Source organism: Canis lupus, chromosome 28 (genome assembly GCF_048164855.1).
Source record: "Canis lupus baileyi chromosome 28, mCanLup2.hap1, whole genome shotgun sequence".
Classification (NCBI taxonomy): domain Eukaryota; kingdom Metazoa; phylum Chordata; class Mammalia; order Carnivora; family Canidae; genus Canis; species Canis lupus.
Genome location: NC_132865.1, coordinates 982,541 through 1,005,485, shown reverse-complemented (window position 1 = coordinate 1,005,485; position 22,945 = coordinate 982,541). Strand labels below are relative to the sequence as shown.

The following is a 22,945-nucleotide window of genomic DNA, read 5'->3' as shown; positions in this document are numbered from 1 at the left end:
GTTGATAGAGTAGATCATAAATTTTATCATCACAAAAAAAAAAAAATTTTATCATCACAAAAAAGTGGTAATTATGTGAGGGGATGTTAACTGACTTTATTGTGGTAACCATAGTACCATGGAGATGTTTATCAAATCATTATATTGTACATCTTAAACTTGCATATAAGTTAGTAATATCCCAGTAACACTGGGGGTGGCTGGGGGAGTCACCAAAGCTCTTGTAGGAGCTACCCTTGAGTGTAGATTTTTCCAATTAAAGTCTCTCAAAGATTACAAAACAGGGATCCCTGGGTGGCGCAGCGGTTTAGTGCCTGTCTTTGGCCCAGGGCGCGATCCTGGAGACCCGGGATCGAATCCCACGTCGGGCTCCCGGTGCATGGAGCCTGCTCCTCCCTCTGCCTGTGTCTCTGCCTCTCTCTCTCTCTCTCTCTCTGTGATGACTATCATAAATAAATAAAAATTAAAAAAAAGAAAAGATTACAAAACATTCTGGAATGTGTAGTGCTGATGAGGGCACTTTGAACATTAAGACAATGCTCCTAGGATATAGGTTAGAACCAACATGTACATCTTTTGGTCTATAAATACAATAAATAAATAAATGGTAAAATAATGTACAGATATATGTAACTCATACCACGTGCTCGCCTCGGAAACTTTTCATAAGCTGTTCTCTGTGCGCAGTGTCTTTACCCCTTTCTCACACATTTGCCTCATTGACTCTTGTTCCATCTTCAGGATTTGGAATAGCTGTCACCTCCTTTAGGAAGCCTTCCCGGATCCTCTACTATCCCCATCAAGGCCAAGTTGAGTGACTATCCCTTGTCTTCTGCATCTTTATAGCATCTTGTGCTAACTTCTTGTCATTGGAAGTCAATCAGCCAGTCTGTCCCTTTCACTTGACGGGAATTCCCAGTCCCTTTCTCTGTAATGCCAGCAGAATACCTGGTGGTTAGTAGATGCTTGTTTGTTTGTAAAATTGAATTTAACTCAAAAGAGGAAACCAGTTTGGTTTTCTTTCCTCCTTGTTTTCCATCCATGTACTGGCAAAGGAATCACCAAAGATTATTTGTTGACCAGAGGAGGACAGCCATCGAGAAGGGGCTGAATGGGACACTGCCCTAGATAGCTCACAAATTTGAGAATAATTTGGAAGTGACCAAACATAGAAACATTTTAAATTTGTTTTCACTTTAAATGTTCCACGTGTTCACTGGTTTGCTCTCAGGGAGCTGGAGTAGCGGCAAAAGTCTCCTGTGTTGACTGATCGCTGATATTTATCTTGAGGAAAAGAAAGTGACCAGAGGCCTTATTCATTTGATGCTTCCCTATGGGTCATGCAATTCCTCATGGAGTAAAGGTCAGTGAGGGGCTGTCAGCCAGCCAGACAGCCCACTGGGAGGCCGCTGACTTCATTTTGTCCACCAAATACACAGACTCGGGCTTGACATTTGCCAAAGTACAGCTAAACAAATGGTGGTAAAATGATGCTCACGTATCCAGCCCCACATCGAAGTGGCTAAATAGGGATTTAGTGTTAGAATATAGACTTAACGAAAATTTGGAGACACAGGTCATGTATTTGGAGATATTTTTCCTTTTGCAGCTCTGAATCTGTCATTTTAAATAAGACCAGACCCATATCTCATTGGGCATTTCATCTCACTTAAATAAATAGTGAAGGAAAGAGGGTGATGTGGAATTCATGCATTCAAAATACGTGGAGTTTATGTTTGGGGATTATGTGGAAAATATTCCCAGTGAATGATTGCTGTCCCCTGAGGTTCCAGGAAAGGAACTGGAGGCCGACAAGGGATCTGTTTCTCTTCTGCATCTATATCCACAGCCCCAACATTCCCGCCAACCCTCAACCCTCTTAACCTTATAAAATACCACAATGTCGTAAAATCACACCGGGCTCGGCATGGAAAACAATGCAAGAGAATTCTACAACATAAAGTTGAAAGCCATAGTTCTAGGAAAAAGACTGGGTAGCAGCTGCTAAGGATCCCTGGGCCTGCCTTCAGGTGGAGCTGGACAGGTGAGTATGGCCTGGGGCTTGCTGCGGGGAGCAAGGAATCCTCTGAAGAGCTCTTGGATAAAGTTTCTTTCAACGAAGGTCATTCTGCGAATGAAATCTGGTGTGTCTGTCTTCTTTGCTCTGGTAAGTAGCAAAAAAAAAAAAAAAAAAAAAAAATCAGAGATGATTTTAAAAGGCTCCAAAGCCTTCATCCAAAATTCAGAATGTTTCAGGCTTTAGACAGGGAACTCAGGAGCTGATCCCGGACCTGTGATAACATCCCCCCCGAGGGACTATTGCCTAGTGTCACTATCTTAAGAAGAAAAAGTTTGATTTCCACTCCCCCATTTAGGAAATCAAGAACCAGCGCACAATTTCAGGCTCGGAATCCTGGTTCTCTCCAGATGAACCTGTGCCAACCCATTCGCACCTGCATCTTCTTCCCAGAGATTTTAAGACTCCGTGTGTGTCTTTTCATTTTCTCTTCCTTTCTGCGTTGTGCTGAAGGCAGTGTTGGCTTCATTGCTCCCGTTGATACCCACTGTGGTGAACTAAGACAGAATCACAGCTAAGGGCTAAGACTTGTGGACGGGAGAAACGTGGTTAAAATCCTACCTCCGGCGCTCTTTGGCTGTTAGTTGGATACCAGGAAGCTGCTTAACCTCTCTGAACCTCACTCATTCAGCTCTAAGCCCTCCTGCAGGGTTGTCCTAAGACTTAAATTGAGGCTATGCAGTCACTGGAACTTGCAGAATGCTTGCTCTGTGCCAAGAGTACATTAAAAGTTCTACAGGAAGGGTTATTCTATCAAACAGAGGAAGCTGAGGCTTATTTTATGAGGAAACAGGCCCAGGAAAGCTAAGTCCCTGGAGCCATATTGCAATCAAATGGAGAGGCTGGCATCCAGTGAGTGGTCTGACCCCCGGTACCCTTAACTCCTCTGCTGTGATGGCTCAGTAGGTGGCCAGTGGAAGGTTTTGCATGGTTTTTGACACAGAGCGAGCTCTCGGTGGAAGTAACTATGATGTCGGAGCAACGATGACGGCAAAGGAGGATCCAGCTTTCAAACAAGTGGAAAGGGGAGGAAGACCACTGAGCGATGTGGCTGTCGGGGATTACGTGTGTGCTGCTCCTGAGCCCGCAGCTCGGTCAACAGCCTTGTAAGTAGAATCACAAGTGTAACTGGCTCAGAGCTTTTCTAAATGTTACAAATCCCTTCTCTACAGCCTCTAGGCCAGTGGTGCAGTAGCACTAATGTTTTAGGCCAGGTTCCTTGGGAAACTTGCACAGATCTCCATCTTCGTGCTCAGAAAATTTATTGGTAATCTCGAGATTATCGTCCGTGGGGAATACAGGGAGCAGGAGTGGCAGAGGGAAGGACTGCAGTGCTATGCAGTCCTAACAAAAGCCTCAGTCTATCCCACAGGGAATGTTGAGGCTGATAGTCTGTGGTGGGTGGAATTCTAAGATAGCCGCACGATCCCTGCCCTCTGGTGTACATGCCCTGTGAAACTCCTTTACTTTCAGCGTAGGCAGAAACTGTAGATGTGATGGGATATCGCACTCGTGATTAGGTTACTAAGAGGTTGACTTGGATGGAGTTAATCAAAAGAGAGATTATCTGGGTGGGCCTGACCTAATCAGATGATCCCCTAAACAAGCCTGTGGTCTTCCAGAAAGTGAGATTCAAAGCATGAGTGGGAATATGGGGCGGGGGGGGGGGGCACATGGCAGGAAGCAGCAGGCAGTCTCTAGAAAGGCAAGCATGGTCCCTGGTGGATAGCCAGCCAGGAAATGGGAGCGCAGTCCTACAGCCAAAGGACTGAATTCAGCCAACACTGAACTGAACTTGAAAGAAGACCCTAAGCTTCAGATGAGACCACAGCCCTGGCTGGCACTTTAATGTCAGCCTGGGGTGAGCCCTGAGCAGAAGACCCAGTTGCGCCAAGCCTGGACTTCTGACCTACAGAGCTGTGAGACCATGAGAAATGTAGTTTTTACTTAAATTTTTAAAGCTAAACCTTTAATTTTGACATAATTGGTGATTCATTTGCAACTGTCAGAGACAATACAGAGAGACCCTGTGCGCCCTTTACCAAGTTTCCCTCGATGGTAACATGTTGCCGAGCTTTACTACAAATCACGACTAAGGTCTGGACGTTGAGGCAGTCAAGCTACAGAACATTTCCATCACCACGCTGACGTCTTCCTTTTGTCCTTTCATGGCCATGCCCCCTTGCCTCCTGCGAATTATGTGATTATCAGGGAGCCCCCACTGCAAGGGCAGCATCTGTAGGACAGAGCTTAGAGCTTGAAGAGAGACCTCCTCTTTCGCATGTCTGCCGTTCACCCAAACTGCTCGTTTCTTCTCGTGGCGGTTCTCTCAAGAGGACCAGCTCAGCAGAGGAACACGGGGCGGGGAGGGGGGGGTGTTCAGTATGTACTTGCTGAATTGAACTGAACTAAATGTGGTTCAGCCAGGGTATTGCTTTACTGTTATTCCTTGTAATTAAATCTGTCTCTCTGGGACTTCTCTTCTCCTTGCTCCCACTTACCTCAATATTAGAAAACCCCTCCCCTCTCCTTGCTTGCCTGTGCTTAACCGCAGATTTATGGGAAGCAGGAGCCCTGGTCACTCAGGGCCACTCAGGGCCACTCAGGACTCCTGGAAACCAAGTCTGTGCACCAGAGTGATCCTTCCAGGCTCTCAGGGCACTTCTTGGTCTGGATGGTGATAGCCTTGAGGGCAGGGATTGAGCTGTCTTGGTGATGAGGGTGGGGGGCATGGCACTCCAGTCCCAGCTCATCCAGGGACAGAGGAGTATTTGTTTAATCAATAAGTGCTAACATTTGTTAGATGTGAAGGCCCCAGGAAGTCATTCCAAGAACACAAACTGGCATCCCAGGGTTCAAGTTGCCCAATCCCATCCATCACCACCACCAGCCCCCACCACACACCCAACTGCCAAAGACTGAACTCCTTACCTTCCTTTCGAATCTTCTCCTGAAGCCTTCTCTGAGTCCCTTCTATGTCACTCCACAGCCTGGGCATCCACTCTCAGCATTCTGTTCTGGAGCCCTCCTTCCTCCCCTCTTCTGGCCAAGGATGCTTGTTCATACCTGTTGTATCTCCATTTATAATAGCCAGCTGGGAGTTCCTTTCAATCCCAACCCTGTCTGCCTCTGAGTACTATCTGCTCCACCTCCTCACCGTGAAGACCCAGCCTTGCAGCCTCCTGCCTTCACATTCAGGAGCTTTGGTGGTGTTGTCGACAGTGAGAGGAGTGGCTTCTGAGTGTTCCTAGGGAGTTGTGAGGATGTGCTGGACGCTTGGTTGAAAGAAGAGGCCTTCAGAGTAGAGGTTTCTAGGAATCACCTTTGAGAGGAACTAGAAAGGCATAGAAATAATGGCAGATCATACATTGCTCTCTGCCAAGGATTCAGCTCCCATCACATCCTATAAAAAATAAATTTCCTATAAATTTATTATTTATAAATTTATTATTTATAAAAATATAAATGTTTTATTTACTATTTTTATTATTTATTATTTATTTAATATTTTTATAAATATATTTTTATATTTATTTTTCTGTAAATTTTTTATTTATAAAAATAAAACCGCTCTTAAGATCATACCCACTCCTCCAAGGTTGGCAGTGGAAGGAGATCCTCCGTGTGGATAAGGTGCTTCATGGCCCCAATTCCCAGGGAATGGCTGCCGCTTCGAACGTCCTGCCCAAACCCTGTCCATGAGTCTGCTCTCTGCGTCCAGGCCATCCCAAGGGAGCTTGCTGGAGAACAGACAATCCTTAACGAGAGCACTTAGACGCCAGGGATCCCAGGCTCCTCTACTGTGTGCTCCCGCAGCATCAGCATTTCCCCAGTCCAACGGCATAGACGGCCATTTGAACCCTATGAGAACCAGTGGCTGTCATAGGTCTGCCCTCCCTAGACTGTGTCTGAGTCATTCATCCCCATATTATAGATCAGAGCTGAGTGACTGCCACGGGAGAGATGCTCAAAATAGGTTTGTTGGGCGAATGAATTTTGCTTACGGCTCAGGGATGGCAAAAGAGAAAACGGGCCCAGAAAGCTAGTCCTGGCTGAGGAATGGGGCCCGCAAAGTGTAACGTGCTCATTCCTCCAGCTTGCATTCTTCTCCAGGGTCTCCCTGCTCAGCTCCTGGATTATCTCCACATCTTTTCCTTCCCACCTGGCATACTCCGACATGGCTACGCTTCTCAGGACAGACCCTCGGTGTGAGGGAGAGACAGGAGATCTGTCTCGTGGTGTCGAAATTCACTCTCTAAGTTTCCAGATTCTGACATGAGGGGCTACATCTCTCCTGGTTAATAGATTCTGGGACTGTCCGCCTCTTGCGAGGTGTGCACTTGCTCTAGGTCGGAAGGGAACATTGAGAATTAGCAAGAAGGAGAAAGTAGTCAGTTAACAGTGACTGTGGGTGGGTGGGCGTGGCGAGCAGGAAGGAAGGCACCTGTGAGGTGTATGTGCCCACGGCCTCAGCAGGACAACCTGTTTTTATATAACAAAAAGGCTAAGATCCACGCTTCGGGGGATTTACGTCATATGTACTATGTAAGGATTTAAGGCTTCCCTTGGTAGCCTTCACACCTAGGACTCCACTACAGAGACTTGAGGAGCGGGAGATTTTAATAATTCGTATCCATATCCGATGTGATTTCTCTTCTGAGATATAACAGAAGCTGAAGGAAGCAATTACAACGGGAAGGTATTTCTCAATGACTCAACTTGATCATTTGTTTTTTTAAATTTTAGAATCTTAATGTGAGCCCGTAATGGGACGCTGTGCCATCTGTCAGGCATCACTCCCAAGCACTGGCAATGGTGATAGATAAACCAGGGACAGTCCAGATTGTTCCTCCTCACCTGGGCCCGAAACATGCCCCAGAGGGAGTCTGGCTCACCAAAGACACCAGGACCCTCGACATTGGAGCTCCTGATGGGAAACCAAGAAGGCTCTTTGGAGCACCCACGAGGGCTGTGGGTGATGTAGCTGAGGAAGGGCACGCGTGGACGTAGGTTGGTTCTGGGGATGTTTTGCATCAGAGGTAGAGGACGATCTGATCCACTTCACTTCACCAGCCCCCGGCCGGGAACTGCAGACCTGGAGAGACAATGACAAAATGCCTGGAAAGCTAAAACAAAAGTTGGGGGGTAGCCGCGTGGAGGGAAGGTGAGGAGTCACTGCTGGAGTGACATGGGAAAGGCACAGGGCCACGTACTCCCAGTGAAGTACAGCTACTGCCTGTGAGTGCTCAGACCACCCGGGAATTTCTAGTCCTCTTCCGTACTCTGAGACCAAACAGTGCATGCGACATTTCTTTTTCTCTTTCTTTCTTTCTTTCTTTCTTTCTTTCTTTCTTTCTTTCTTTCTTTCTTTCGAGAGAAGGGCAGAGACACAGGCAGAGGGAGAAGCAGGCCCCACGCAGGGAGCCCAACGTGGGACTCTATCCCGGTTCTCCAGGATCACACCCCAGGCTGCAGGCGGCGCTAAACCGCTGCGCCACCGGGGCTGCCCAAGTGCAACATTTCTAAAACTGACTTGTTTGAAAACCGCTAGAAACAGAAAGATGGAGATGGGTTTTGACTTAAAAATGGAAAGGAGGGTTTCTCTCTGGCCTCGGAATGTGACCAGTAAATGAAACAAAGCGGGCATGAGTGCATTGCCTCACTCAGAATGCCTCCGCTCATCTTCCCACGCTTTCAGCTGTTTCTCGGACTTCAGAGCATTTGATCTTCCTTCCACTTTCTCCACAGGCAGCACATCTTGAAGGTGAAGAACACCATCCTGGTTGATGGGCAAAGATGGACTATCCAGGAAGTGTTTGTTTTCCTACTGTTTAAAAAATCCTTCCACTAGAAGAATAAACAAAGGAAAACCTCCAAGGATGGTTTAAGAAATGTGCTGATGATGACTTGGGGAGAGGAAAACCCGTTCCACATCCTCTGTCATCCCACTGAGGTCTGAGACAGAAGAATATCGCTTCTCAGTCTCTCTCATGATCTCCTCATCCAATAAATAGTGGTGACAATAGCGGCATAGAATACTCACAGTGACCACTTAATTTATTACCCAAACAGAGGCTCTTTTGAAAGAGAAAGGGGATGCTCGTAATCATCACTCCGGGACAACAGGCTGACACATATGGTCACCCTAATATCAGTGGAAATGGGATCGATTCTCTAGTCGGGCCCAGATTTCAGCCCTAGCTGCTCACATGCTTAGTCACCACATGAAGGTAGACCTGCTATTTCACCTCCAAAGCCCCTCTTTGCTCATGTTATGTTAATGCTCATCTTGCCAGATTGTTACGAGGATTAAAGGAAACAGCGTATGTGAAGTCCCCGGCATTGCACGATGGCGGCATTCCACGTATACCCACGTTCTTTGCTTCACAGCAATATGGCGGGATTAGTGAATCTGGTTCACCTGCTCATGCACCCATGAGTGAGCTGGGTAAGCATTACTGAATGGAAGAGGTGTCGGACTTCTCCACAGGGGGTGCTTTACCAATTGGTGAAGGTGTATTTGGTTGTCATAATTATTCAGGGGTGGTGGAGGGTGCTACCTGCATTTGGTGAGTGGGTATCGGGGACACTAGACATCTTAGAACATTCAGAAGAGCTGCCCAACATGAAGGATGGCCCCTCATCTTTCATAGCTTCCTAGTGTCCCACTGGACATTCATGTGGATTAAAAATAATAAATTTAAAAAACAGTAACTCTGCATAATGATCTGAGCCTAGAGACCATTTTTATTTTATACATAAATGGAAAGCATTTTTTTGCATCATTCTAATATGCACTGGATTTTCCAGGAATGTGTCAGCTGTATGAATTCAGAGAAAATTGCACTTTGTTCCACATTTTACCAAGAGTTGCTCACCATTTGGGGACCTCTCATCACTAGCAGCCATACCACTGCTGGGCAGTAATGGTGAAATGGGAAGGACATGTTAGTCACTAAGACAACATACCTGTCTTATTTATTAAGTTCAAGGCCCTCACATTCACATGGTTCTCCATATAGAAACACACATCTTACTTTCATGGCTGCTAGGGTGGCCATGCCTAAGGAGTCACATAGTGAAAACCATATTATTTTCTTAACAATTATTTTTTCTTTTATTTCTCTATAACGGTATCATATTTGTGGCAGAAACTGCTAGATGCTTACCAAAAGCTATGCTCTCCTCTCTCTTCTGGACTGCCAACTAGACTCGATTTCCCAGCCACTAGTGCATTTAGTATGGTCATGGGCTGTGTTCTAACGAACGGCACCTGAGAAGAATGTGACATGCCACTGCCAGGCCTGGCCCGTGAAAATCTCCCACGCACAACCCTCCATGTTCTTTCTCTTCCCCACGGATTACTTACCTGCCAGCCCACGATAGGAGCTAGAAGTAATTTCTATTCTGTGTAAGCCTTTAAATATAGGGCTCGTTTGTTTTAGCAATCAGTGTACCCTAACTAAAACAATATGGTCTTCTTCTTCCTCTTTTTTAATACTTATATATGTGGATTTCATTTTAAGGTAGTAAAGAGGACACTTAAAATATCAGCCATGAAAGAGGCCTTCGGTCTGATAGGGTTGAGGGCTACTGGCCAAGACTGTGCAAGTTTTTGTAAGGACCATAAAGAAGAATGGCACGTGGTTGATACCTCATCAAGTTTACGATAAGAGTGTATACAACTACACAGACACGCAAATGTATGAGTTAATTATTAGTTCGAGGTAATGTGTCACACAAATACAATTGGCTTGTATAGATTGGGTGGCCTCCAAACTTTTTTTCACTCTGCAATCCTGTAAGTTAAAAACTTTTTTGAGCAAGCACACTATGTATGTGTATTTCATAGAGTTCAAGATGCTCTCCATTGTACACAACATCATTATCTTATGTCTCATGAAGAAAGAAAAATACTGCTGCCAACTCCATTGGGACATAAGGCTTTCTTGAGGCATCGGTTGTAAAATACATCTTAATATGAGAGCATTAAAATGTGAAGCGATTTATGTCTAAAAAACTGGTGCGAATGGGTCATGGACATCTTAATGAATATATTAGGTCTGTTTAATAACACACAAAGATGGGAGTTTTAAAAGGTTGAAATTTTATAAGCAAAACTTCTACTACATTCATGTTGCACCCCAAAGGATTACCCCCTCTTTGCAGACCACTGGCATAGACAGATCCTCCGTGGGCTCAGAAGAGCAAGGGTTACTATTAGCTGCCCCTGGAAGGCTATGGGAATTAGAACAGCGTTCCAGGTGAAAGAAGTTTTCAGAGGACAGAAACAGGGATGTCTAAATGGTGCTGGCGGCCAGGGAATAAAGCAAGGGGTTACAGCTGACCCAGCTTCTGAGCCTCAGTGTTAGGGCCCATGACAGAGGTAGGGTAGCCAGGAGAGGAAGCTGGTCTTCAGGGAAAAGATTAAAAGAGGGAACGGAGTCCGTCCAGTAGAGCTAATCTTGTACAGGGCAAGCAAATGATAGCTGGGCTCTGGGTTTAACGTCAGCCTGCGGGAAGAACAACACGAGATCTTGGTAGGTGCCACTCAAGGCTGATCTTTATAAGCCAGAAGTGGCCTGGTTTGAAGAGCACAGGTCAGGAGTTCCCGGCTCAAAACATCTCCCGTACCAACTGCCACCGTGCCAGAAGGGTCTTCTTTGAAAATTAATCCCTGTCGGTTAAGGGACTAACGACCCCAATTAAAATGTAATTACCCCTAACAGAAGTAAGGTCTTTTTTTCTTGTGAATTAATACTTCAAAGGGGACAGGTTGCCGAAAGGAAAACACTGTAGAAATGTAACAGGGAAGCTGGAGGTAAGAGAAAGTAGAGGAGAAAAGGTCGTACTAACAGGTGGTTGGGAGAGAAAGGATCTGTGTCCATAATCTGCATATACAGGCTTGGATTCTGCACTGAATTCCATGTATACATTTGTGTGTTATATAATTATATATATTAACCACCTTGTGAGAAAATACAGACATTATATATTATATGGTGTAATTTATATACAACACACACATTATATAGTGCAGATATGTATTTCTCAATATGTATGTAATGTATATATTTTTGAGTTTTCTTACAATTTTTCTCCTATGAGAAAAATTATATATATGATATACATAATTATGTCTAATTGGATATGTATAATATTATGTATATTGCATTGTATATGCGTATGTCATAATATGTATATATGTATAATATGAAGCATAACTAGGTATAATTATTATGCATAATTAGTTTATTAAAGAGTAATATAATCATATGTAGCATATATGTGTGTGTGTTTTCTCACAAGGTGGTTTCCAGCAAAAGAAAAAATGTATAACCATTGAAATAACCATTTTGGCATTTTCTAAACTCAAAAACAAGAGTAGAAATCATAACAGAAAAGATCAATAGAGTTGAATATTTTAAAGTTCTGTAAAAAAAAAAGAAAGCACCACCAAAATTAAGATCAAAAGGCAAACTGCAGGAAACATTTGCAGCAGATACAACAAAGAACCACTGTCTTTGCTGTAGAAGGACCTCAAGCAACCCAATGAGAAAAATGCAGAGAACCCGACCCATAAACAGGCAGGCTATGTAGACAGGTCACAAAAGAGAAACTACTGCTAGTCAATGACTACAAGGTCCATGAGGAGGGGAACAGGTCTGGGTGTTCAGCCCTTTTGCCTGGGTCAGTGCTGCTTACCCATTAAGTAAATATTTGTTGAATAATTGATTAAATGAATGAATTAATTAATTTAGAAAAGTCAAGCAAATTAAATATTTTTGTCCATCGCTATAGCAAAGATTTTTTTTTAAAGAAGTAATATCCAACGAGGATAGTAAATACATGTAGTGAAAAGGAGTTTTTCATATGAATTGATGGTCATGCAAGTGGGTATGACTCTCCAGGGAAGCAATTTGTCAATAATATTAACCTCAATGTAAGAGAGAATTTCAGAGCTCACCTCCTTCCACTGTGTGGGAAGATGATGCCTTCTCGCCAGACCTCATCCCCCCTGGAGTCAGGCAGGGCCGTGTCCTGGCCGACGGGTAGTGGGCAGGGGGGATATATGTCCTTCTATACTGGAGCATTGGAGAGCCTTCCTCTGAGGATGTGAGTCAGAGAGGAGGCCTCGGCTGAGACGATGAAGCCACAAACTGAGCAGTCGGGACTGCTGAGTCCCTGTGGAGAAGACAGCGACTTCAGAGATCTTTCATATCACTAAGAAGTAAATTCTTACCTAGTCAGGTCATTGACATACCAGGGCTGCTTGTTACCACAGCACACCTAGGCTGTTCTAATATACTATGTCATTTTTTTAAAGGAATATCTATTGAGCTAAGCATCTACTATAAAACAGACCCAGACATTCCATTTACAGGGAAGAAAATAATCCTAAATATGGAAAAAGATATTTATACATGAAGATGCTCAGTTAAGATCATTTTAAAAACAGCATTCCCATAATAGAATTATTAGTTGCTGAAGAAAAACATATCACATGCACTTAGTAGATATTTATAAAGAAGATATAATAACATGGGAAAATATTTGTGACTGTCATCCTCAAAAACTTCCTATACATATGAAAAAACTGAAAGGGAAACCATCAAAAATGTTAAAGACTCGTTCTGTTGGGTAGTGAAAATATAATTTTTCTCCCTTACCTTTTTCTACAGTTTGAAGTTTTCTAAATATTTAAAAATAAATTTGCACCAATTATTTGCTTCAACGTGGTTGGAACTGGAGGGCATTATGCTGAGTGAAATAAGTCAATCAGAGAAGGACAAACATTATATGGTCTCATTCATTTGGGGAATATAAAAAATAGTGAAAGGGAATAAGGGGAAAGGAGAAAAAATGAGTGGGAAATATCAGAAAGGGAGACAGAACATGAGAGACTCCTAACTCTGGGAAACAAACTAGGGGTGGTGGAAGGGGAGGAGGGCGGGGGGTTGGGGGTGACTGAGGTGGGCACTTGATGGGATGAGCACTGGGTGTTATTCTATATGTTGGCAAATTGAACACCAATTTTCATAATAAATATTTCCTTCCCAATTACTCAACTGTTAGATTTATAACAAATAGATTATTTCATTATCTCATTGGTAAGAATTTTCTTAATCTGGAAACAGATTTCCCAAGTTACACCAAATTCTGAATGGTGAATGATCTTCGTACTTTTGCCACCTTTTTTTTTGTTTGCATACATGCAGAAAATGCAAATCTTAAAGAAAAAAATTTCTATCCATTCATTTCTTTTAAAAGCATAGCAGGCTGTTTATTGATGCTTTAAAATAAAGAGAATGTGACCTTGAACAAGACCCTCCTCCTCCCTGGAACCCCTGTGCTTGTCTGAACCATGGGGGCTGAGTCTGATGGCCTCTACGACCACTGCCAGCTCTAACAGTCTGTGAGTCTACATACAAAGGACATAAGAAGTTGATAATTTCACAGGTCAAAGATGTCGTTCAACCAGGTTTTGGAAAACACCCACCTCATTAGTATTTGTAAACATGTATCTACGGAAACTGCTTGTGTTTGTGCAATAATCATTTATGGATTTATCTTCGTGCAGTCTTCACAAAGCTAAGATTGTGCCCCGGCCAAGCTTCTAACACCGTATGCTGGAACATAGTTTTGTAACACGTTTGGTGGAATCAAATAAAAAATCGTCCTGACAAATGGAGGTACCATCAGAGTTCCAGAAACTGGATGGTTTCCCTTGAAAACATACCGTACGAATCCTGAGAGTCACAGTCCTCAATAGACACGATTTCAGAAAATTTGAGAAAAATACCCTGGGCTGGTGAACAGAAGAGAAAAACTAATTAAATGCAAGCAGCATCATTTTTCATCCAACCTGGGTCATTGTTGTCCAAGGATTCCGGAATGACCGGCTTGTTCCCTAATTAGCTGTGCTCTCTGGCTCAGAGAGCTCTGGCGTGTGGACAATGAAGGGCCTTAATCAGATGACATCAAGGGTCCCTTGCAGCTTTAATAATATGACAATTGAGCTAGCATTTATCTTTGCTATCATTTGATGTCCTTCATCACTGATTAGAAAGAAAAAAGAAAAAAAGGTCAAAACCCAGGTTGTAGGCAAAGAGGCACCTCTGTGCTTGATACTGTCTGATGGGCAGGACTGGAAACTTCCAGCAGACGCTCTTCACTCCTCTCCAGCTGGGCTGTTCCCGCTGCTGGTGCCCGGGACAGAAGCTCGACACGACGTGGCTCAACTGGAGTGGGTGTCCCGTGGCACATGTGAGCGGGTCACTGAGGGGCCGTGGGTCAGCTGGCCAAGGACAGTGGATTCGGGGACTCCGTTGTGGTGAGGACTGTCTACACTTCTGGGGCTCAGGTGCTTGGAAGCGCTCCGTTGAGGCGAGGACACAGTGTGGCCAGCTCTGGGCTCGCGCCGCCACAGCTCAGACCCTTCCTCAAGGTCGGGACCCGGGGGGGACACTGACCGCACCGCTCGGGCCCAGGCCGACATCGGTGCCAGCACCGCCCGGAGTCGGGAGCTGCCGGTGGCTCGAGGGCCGGGGTCTCCGGGGCAGATGTGCGGCCGTTCCTAGCAGAGCCTGAGGCTTTCGGGATGATTTGAAAGTCGCTTCCACGTGGAGGGACCTGGAGGGTATGATGCTGAGTGAAATAGGTCAGTCGGACGACAAATACTATATGGTCTCATTCATTTGGGGAATATAAGAAATAGTGAAAGGGAATAAAGGGGAAAGGAGAGAAAATGGGAAATATCAGGGAGGGAGACAGACCATGAAGACTCCTAACTCTGGGAAAGGAACCAGGGGTGGTGGAAGGGGAGGAGGGCGGGGGTGGGGGTGAGGGTGACGGGGTGACGGGCACTGGGGGGGGGCACTGGGCGGGATGAGCACTGGGGGTTGTTCTGTATGTTGGCAAATTGAACACCAATAACAAAAATTCACACACAAAAAAAAGAGTCGTAGGCCGCGGGCCAGGTGCTTGCTGCTCGGCGGCGCTCGCTGGGCGGCGACGGCCGTGCTCGGGGCTCCAGTGCGCTTCCCAGGCCGCGTGTCCTCGAGGGGGGCGCCGCCTGCCCTCCTGACGGCGGGTCCTCGGGGTGACCCGAGGGGAGCTCCCGGGAGGCTGCTCCTCCGCACGCTGCGCCCCTGGGGTCCGCCCGCAGGCTCCTCGCGGGGACGCGCGGCCACACGCCCGGCCGCCCCGCCCTCCGGAGCCGCGGGTGACGGGACAGTGGGCGGCCACGGCCCGGGCACAGCCGCCCGCCCGCCACGGAGCCCCAGGCCCGGAGCCCCCGCGCGGCGCCTCCCGCGTGGTCTCCTGAGTGAGGCAGGTCCCTGCGCGGGGGAGGCGAGCGCGGGCCTGAGGGAACTCTGGGGGCCCGGCCGCCCCTGCTGCGCCCGACACGCGGCCCGCGGCCCTGACCCCTGACCCCTGACCCGCCGCCCTGACCCCTGACCCGCCGCCCTCACCTACATTCTGGCAGCAACAGGGCTCCGCCCCGCAGAGCCGCCCCAGCCAACTGCTTCCTACAGACGCCTCCGGGCGGGTGGGCGGGTGACCAGGATTCCCACACGCGGCTGCGGCCACGGGAGAAACGGAGCGGAGGACGTGGGCCACGGCGGAGGGTTCCCTGAGCGGGGGGGAGGCGTCGGGACGGTTCCCTGAGCGGGGGGAAGGCGTCGGGACGGTTCCCTGAGGGGGGGGAAGGCGTCGGGACGGTTCCCTGAGGAGGGGGAAGGCGTCGGGACGGTTCCCTGAGGGGGGGGAAGGCGTCGGGACGGTTCCCTGAGGGGGGGGAAGGCGTCGGGACGGTTCCCTGAGGGGGGGGAAGGCGTCGGGACGGTTCCCTGAGGGGGGGGAAGGCGTCGGGACGGTTCCCTGAGGGGGGGGAAGGCGTCGGGACGGTTCCCTGAGGGGGGGGAAGGCGTCGGGACGGTTCCCTGAGGGGGAGGAAGGCGTCGGGACGGTTCCCTGAGCGGGGGGGGGGGGGGAAGGCGTCGGGACGGTTCCCTGAGGGGGGGGAAGGCGTCGGGACGGTTCCCTGAGCGGGGGGAAGGCGTCGGGACGGTTCCCTGAGGGGGAGGAAGGCGTCGGGACGGTTCCCTGAGTGGGGGGGAAGGCGTCAGGCCGGTTCCCTGAGGGGGGAGGAAGGCGTCGGGACGGTTCCCTGACGGGGGGGGAAGGCGTCGGGACGGTTCCCTGAGTGGGGAGGAAGGCGTCGGGACGGTTCCCTGAGTGGGGAGGAAGGCGTCGGGACGGTTCCCTGAGTGGGGGGGAAGGCGTCGGGACGGTTCCCTGAGGGGGGGGAAGGCGTCGGGACGGTTCCCTGAGGGGGGGAGGCGTCGGGACGGTTCCCTGAGGGGGGGGGAAGGCGTCGGGCCGGTTCCCTGAGGGGGGGGAAGGCGTCGGGCCGGTTCCCTGAGGGGGGGGAAGGCGTCCGGCCGGTTCCGGGGCATGAGGGCGGAGGTGTCTTCAAAGTGCTCCCGCTGTCCCCCCTTCCGACGCCTGAGAGCTGCTTGTTCGGGGACTTTGCAGGAAGCCCTCGGGCCGCGGGCCGGACGGGAACAGCTGGCGCCACCGGCCTGCCCTGTGCTCCTGGCCGGCGTGTCCTCGGGCGCCTGCTGGTGTTCTGAAGTCCCCGTTGTCCCCAGGCTCCTGGGGCTCGGGAGGGGGCGCAGCGTCTCTGTGACCAACAGGCTAAGAGGGTGTTTTTCAACCGTGATTAGGTCTTGATCGCGGGGAGGACAGGCCCGCCTGAGGGAGGGGTGGGCCAGGCGGGCAGCGGCGCGGCCGGAGGAGCCAGGAGAAGGGCTCGTGTAGGGCCCTCAGTGCCTCCGACCTCGCTGCGCGCCCGCCCCGGGCCCGCCCGGCCTCCCTCCCGCCCTCCGGGGCCGCATCTGCGGGGCAAGTGGCCTCCCTTCAGGAGCCTCGGGCGCTCACCGGAGCAGTGAGGAAAGTGGGCGATGTCTCCCCGGACGGCTCAGGACTAGAGGAGGCGACACGCGGGAAGGCTCCACGGCCTGGTCCCTCTTGGGCCCACTGAGGAGAAGCCCTGGCCTGGGGTCGCTGAGCCGCTCCCCAGCTCCGTGCCCGAGACGCCAAGTCGGGGGGTCAGGGTAGACCCCAAGGAGCTCCTCCGGCCGGACGGACTGGCCGTGCACAACCTGGGGAGCTTGGAAGCCAGGGACAGGGCCTCGGTGACCGAGTGTCTCTACGGACGTATTCGGAGACACGGACAGAGACAGAGACTCCACATATATTTAAAGACCTGACGTAGCAGAGCAGGTGGAGGGAGGCGCAGAGGAGAGGGAGAGGCCCGAGCAGAGCCCAGTGCGGGGCTCGACCCCACCGCGACCTGAGCGGAGACCAAGAGTCGGACCCTGCGCTGCCCGCGCCCCCGCTCGCCCCTTGGCTGCTGTATTTCTAACGCGTGGGCCCGGCCCCCGAACGGCTCCCCGCGGCAGGGCCCAGGCAGCGGCGCTCCCAGTCCTCCCGCTCCGAGCGCACGCGGCCTCGCAGCCCCTCAGAGTTCTCTCGCCGCTCCTCCTCCTCCCATTCTCTCTCTCTCTCTCTCTCTCTCTCTCTCTCTCTCTCTCCCCCCGCCTCCCGCACCAGAGGCCTCAGGGTTCAGACCAGCCTCTGAGTCTGTGCCTCCATCGCCCCACCTGCGCAGTGACTTGCAGCCGGGAGGCACCTGCCTCCCGCGGGCGCTAGGAGGGCACGTCGGTTTGTGCCGCGGCCGTCGGTCACGGGCCACACGGCACAGGGAGGGCGAGAGCTGCAGCCCTCACGGGCGTCTCCTGCCGTGTCAGCACGTGCACGGGCCACGGGCTCTCCGGCTCTCCGGCTCCGGGCCGGTTTCTCACCTGCGACACAGGCGGACGGTGGTTGCTTTACCACAGGCTCGTTTCCCACGTTTCTTTGCCCCTAAAACCCTGAATTTGTTTGCGACTGAGACGCGCCCAGGTGAGATCGTTCATCACCTCACTCTCCCGTGGGCGGAGTTCTGGCCCCCGAGCTCTCAGCAGAGACCACCGAGGGTGGCTGCCAAGAAGGCTGTTCCTTGGGGCGCCCGGGGGTCACCGGGGGAGCGGCTGCCCTCGGCCCAGGCCGTGACCCCGGGGCCCGGGATCGAGTCCCGCTAGGGCTCCCCGCGGGGAGCCTGCTTCTCCCTCCGCCTGGGTCTCGGCCTCTCTCTCGGGGTCTCTCATGAATAAATAAAATCTTTTCTTTTCCTTTTTTTTTTTTTTAATGAGGGTTGTCTCTTAAAAGGCCAGCCTGGGCCGGCACGACCTCCTCCGTTCGCCCTTCTGACCTCTCCCCTTCGCCGCGGACTGGGACGGGGTGCAAGGGCCCAGGCAGCCACCGAGCCGGTGCCGTGGCGGGGGAGGAGGAGGCTCCCGCTAAGGAGCCCGGCCTCGGAAGCCTCGGGTCCCGCAGCCCCGCCGCCCGCCCCCGCCGCAAAGCAAACCAGCGGCAAACCGATGCTTCGGGGCCTCCTCCGGGCTCCGCCGGCCACGGCCAGGCCCCGCCAAGCAGCGACGCGCAGAGCTGCCCGCTGCCCGCTGCCCAGTGCCCGCTGCCCGGAGGCGCGGCCCTCAGCCCGCTCTGCCCCTGCCCCCGCAGGAATCCTCCGGGCCACGTCGGGGTGGCGCCCACCAAAGGGGCCTGAGTCCCCGGTCCCCAGCTTATCAGCGAGAACACGCCTTTGTGCGACACGGGGTCACAGGCTGCGGGGTCACCCGGATTCCAGCTCCGCCTTCTGGGAACGTCTGGGGATGCCCGCCCCCAAGGCCCAAGGCCCACCACCTGCCCCAGCCCTTCTTCAAAGGCAGCGGCTGTACAACCGGAATTGTGGAGGCCAGAAGGACTGGTTTAAGAAAAAAAAAAACATTTTTCTGAGCGTGTTCTTTCATTTTGACCAAATGAGCCTCACACATGCCTGGCATCTCCTCCAAGGAGCCTGGTCAGCTGGCCACAAGCTCGGCGACGGAGCCTGAGCGCTCGGAAACGTTGTGTTGACTGCACCCGAAGCCATGAAGTCTTGAACGGACGGAAAGGAAAATGTCATAACGCTACCAGTGGACAAGGGAAAACTCTCACAAGCTCCACTAATGTCAAGATAGCGTGTTGGGAAATGAAGCGAAAGAGAATTGTTCATTACTTGTATCTGGGTTTTACGTTGCAGGAGAGTATCGGGCTACCTCAGTAGGTTTTATGTACAGCTCCTCTGTAACTACCTCAGCACTCCATTGCGCTAAAATTTAATCAAATATCTTGGTTTCTAGTTAGTAGGTTTGTGGCAAGCATCGGTGATAAATAAAAAACCCCACAACCCACCTGAAGTATTCCCACCTTGGACGTAATAAATGTTCTCAAATTCAGGTTGAAAAGAAGGGATTCTCTGACGGAGACAGGTGGAAATGGGTTCCCTCACTTTTTATTTTTTGACTCACCCAGACAACATGTTCACCTTATCAAAGACTCTTGGCATCGAGTTTGAAGTTTCAAAGCGTCCGAACTCAATTTTTGAGGTGGTATCGGAAAACAGCGTCGCGGCATTTTAGTGAACGTCTTCCCAGGATCCAGGAAAGTCAGCGGGAACTCTTCCCATCACCCTCCACTCCTACGCCTGACTCCAAATTTACCTTGTTCTTCAAACTGGTCAAACCTCAAGTAAAACCTTTCCCAAATTACGAAATATTTTAAAAAGTGAAATTATGCCCGCGACTGTCAATGAGGGAAAGGCCTACTTGTGTGCTTTCGTCATGACTCCCCTCGGATCATCTAAAAAGGCCTGTATTCTCTCCACATTCTGTTTCCTTTAAGTCCTGTAACAGCAGGTGGCAGGTATTCTTCGGAGAAGGCGCGGTTCCTCTGAGGCCGGCCGGCCGGAGCCCCTGCCAGCCCCGCAGAGCATAGCCTGAGCTTCCCCGGCGGCGGGCAAGCACTGGGGAGTCGGGATTAGGGCCACACTGGGCCCACCACGTTCAGAGCTGGTCACATGACACTTGGGGTCCTGTGTTCGGCTCCGTGAGGCCACATTTCTACCCAGCGGCTGTCGATCCAGGGAACCTCCGGGGAGGCTGAGGGGCAGGGTGCACACCGGCAGAGGTGCGTGTAAAGGGGCGGCCAGTGTCCAGCATGAGGAGACGCACCCATGGGGGCTGCGCAGCTTCCCTGACGCTCGAAGCCCCATCGAGGGACAGAGCCACATGTGAGGTTTGGCGTCGGAGAGCTCAGGTCAGGGCAGAAGGGAAATACAGGGAAGCCAACCTCGGATCAAAATGAAGAAACCCCTCCTGACCTGGAGAATGCCGCGGCCGAGTGGGCCGCCTCACGACAAGGTCATCCTAGCGACTCCTGGTGTCCGTAGGTCCCTTTAAAGTTTGCAACACATTCCTACAGGTGTTACCGCAGTCGAGAGGGATTGCTCTGGTTTCAGTGAAGATAAGAGAGCGACGCTGAAAAATGAAATGACTTTCCCAAAGTCACATGTGGGCTCATCCTAGAGTCTTAGGGGAGCCGAAGGATGGCCTCCAAACAGAGAAGGTGAGCAGACAGTTTGAGATTGAGGGCGGCCCTGTCCGCCTCCCGGCCCAGGGCTCACACTCACAACCCAGTTGGGGTTCCTCTCGGTCTGGAGAACCCATGGGGTCACCCCTCACGCCTCTTCTCCCTCCTCGTACACAGCAGTGCCACATGGTAGCCGAGGCTTCCGCCAGCCGGCTCCCAACCTCAGCTCTACCACTGACCCAGCTGTGCAGGCCTGAGTGGGTTTCTTACCTTCTTCGAGCCTCGGCCGCATCAGGGCCCTGCCCCGGGAGACAGTCATCCTCGTGCTGCCAGGATTCAATGAGATGACGCAGATGCATCTTGACCCGGAATCAACACCAGTGGTCTCCAGCCTGACTCTACTTCGACTGTCACCTGGTCCAGGCCTGTCATTGCTCCCCTGGAGCCACAACAGCCTCTGCACTAGTCTTCACACAACCATTCACACCCGGTCTCCTCTGTTTTCCATATTACAGGAAGAGTGACCCTCCCAAAATGCAAATCTGATCATGTCACTCCCTGGCTGAAAACCCTTTAGTGGTTTCTTTTGATTTTAAGGGCCAAAATCTTTATTTTTTTAAAAGATTTTACTTATTTATTCATGAGAGACACACACAGAGAGAGAGAGAGAGGCAGAGACACAGGCAGAGGGAGAAGCAGGCTCCAGGCAGGGAGCCCGATGTGGGACTCGATCCTGGAACTCCTGACCGCGCCCTGGGCCGAAGACAGGAGCTAAACCACTGAGCCATCCAGGGATCCCCCAAAGGCCAAAATCTTTAACAAAGCCCACGGCACCTCCCAGGCTGGCCCCCAGGCAACCTCTTTGGATCTGGCCACAGTCCACGACTTCCTCACACCACACAGGTTCTTTTTCACCTCGGGGCCTAGAAATGTCCTATCACCCCCTCAGGAAGTCACGTTGCCCCTCCCTACCCTACATGCTCTCAGATCCCCATTCGTCTCTCCTTTCGTGGCACGGTGCCCACTCACAGTTGTATATTTGTGTGATTATTCACCACGCTCTGTCTCTGTAAACTCTAAGGTCTTGAAGGTGTTGCTCACTGCTGTTTCCAACATCCAGCGTGGGGCTTGCCTTTCAGCAGGTGCTCAAAGAATATGCGTTGAATGAATAAATGGCCTCAAAGGGGACACTTGCAGATAGATTGTAAAATAGATTCTCATGATACTTAAAGTGGGGAGGACTAGATTTACTCCAAGGTCACTTCCTTCTTGGAATTAGAAGATTCTACGCTCCTTTCCATCTACTCTCTCCCTCCTCCAAATCTTGCAGCTCTTTTTTTTAAATAATAAATTTGTTTTTTATTGGTGTTCAATTTGCCAACATACAGAATAACACCCAGTGCTCATCCCGTCCAGTGCCCCCCTCAGTGCCCATCACCCACTCCCCCCCACCCCCCCGCCCTCCTCCCCTTCCACCACCCCTAGTTCGTTTCCCAGAGTTAGGAGTCTCTCATCTTCTGTCTCCCTTTCTGATATTTCCCACCCATTTCTTCTCCCTTCCCTTCTATTCCCTTTCACTATTATTTATATTCCCCAAATGAATGAGACCATATAATGTTTGTCCTTCTCCAATTGACTCATTTCACTCAGCATAATACCCTCCAGTTCCATCCACTCAAAGCAAATGATGGGTATTTGTCATTTCTAATGGGTGAGGAATATTCCATTGTATACATAGACCACAGCTCTTAAACGAGCCCACAGGAGTCTTTCAATAAATCCTTCAGATCTTACAAACAAATGATTCAGAGACATAGAAAACAAAACTTGAACTAAATACCATGCAAATTCTCATTTCAACATTATCTCCACTCTCCCAAAAAAAGGTAGATGCTTATTCTGTGTATGATTTGGGACAGATCAACTAATATCTCATGTTTTCACTATAAAAATTATTAGAGCTGTTCAAGAGTTCAGCTAGATGCAGGATGTAAGTCTAACACACACACAAAAACCACATTTCTTTGAAATGTAACTTTAAAAAGATATTATGATAGAAATGTGAATTATAAAGCATCTATGAATAAATATAAAGAAAGTTATATAAGATGTTTGTGGAGAAAATTATAGAGCTTTATCAAAGAACATTAATGAAGACCTAAGTAATCAGAGAAATAGACCATATTCATGGATAAGAATACTTCATTATCTTCAAATTAACCTATAAACTCAATACAACTCCAATCAAACTTCTAAAGAAATGTTTACGGGTTTTGACAAGCTGGGTCTAGAATTTATGAAAAAGCAGTGAGCTAAGAATAGCCAAGACAATTTTGAAAAAGAATC

General features: G+C 49.8%; 1 long non-coding RNA gene across 10 annotated transcripts; it reads right to left on the bottom strand.

Moving 5' to 3' along the window:
* Nucleotides 1-1,958: 1,958 nt before the first annotated feature.
* On the bottom strand, nt 1,959-15,212 carry LOC140620072 (uncharacterized). Of its 10 annotated transcripts, none has more exons than XR_012019810.1 (9): nt 15,029-15,212; nt 13,578-14,710; nt 12,045-12,262; nt 9,247-9,350; nt 6,935-7,172; nt 5,663-5,817; nt 5,009-5,411; nt 2,454-2,574; nt 1,959-2,164 (listed from the first exon to the last, which is right to left on the bottom strand). It is a non-coding gene; the product is annotated as an uncharacterized lncRNA (long non-coding RNA). The 10 variants fall into 10 exon arrangements; XR_012019815.1 differs by lacking the exon at nt 9,247-9,350 and having other exon boundaries at nt 5,009-5,152; nt 5,235-5,411; nt 15,029-15,211; XR_012019816.1 differs by lacking the exon at nt 9,247-9,350 and having other exon boundaries at nt 5,009-5,143; nt 5,235-5,411; nt 15,029-15,211.
* Between the last annotated feature and the right edge of the window lie 7,733 nt (nt 15,213-22,945).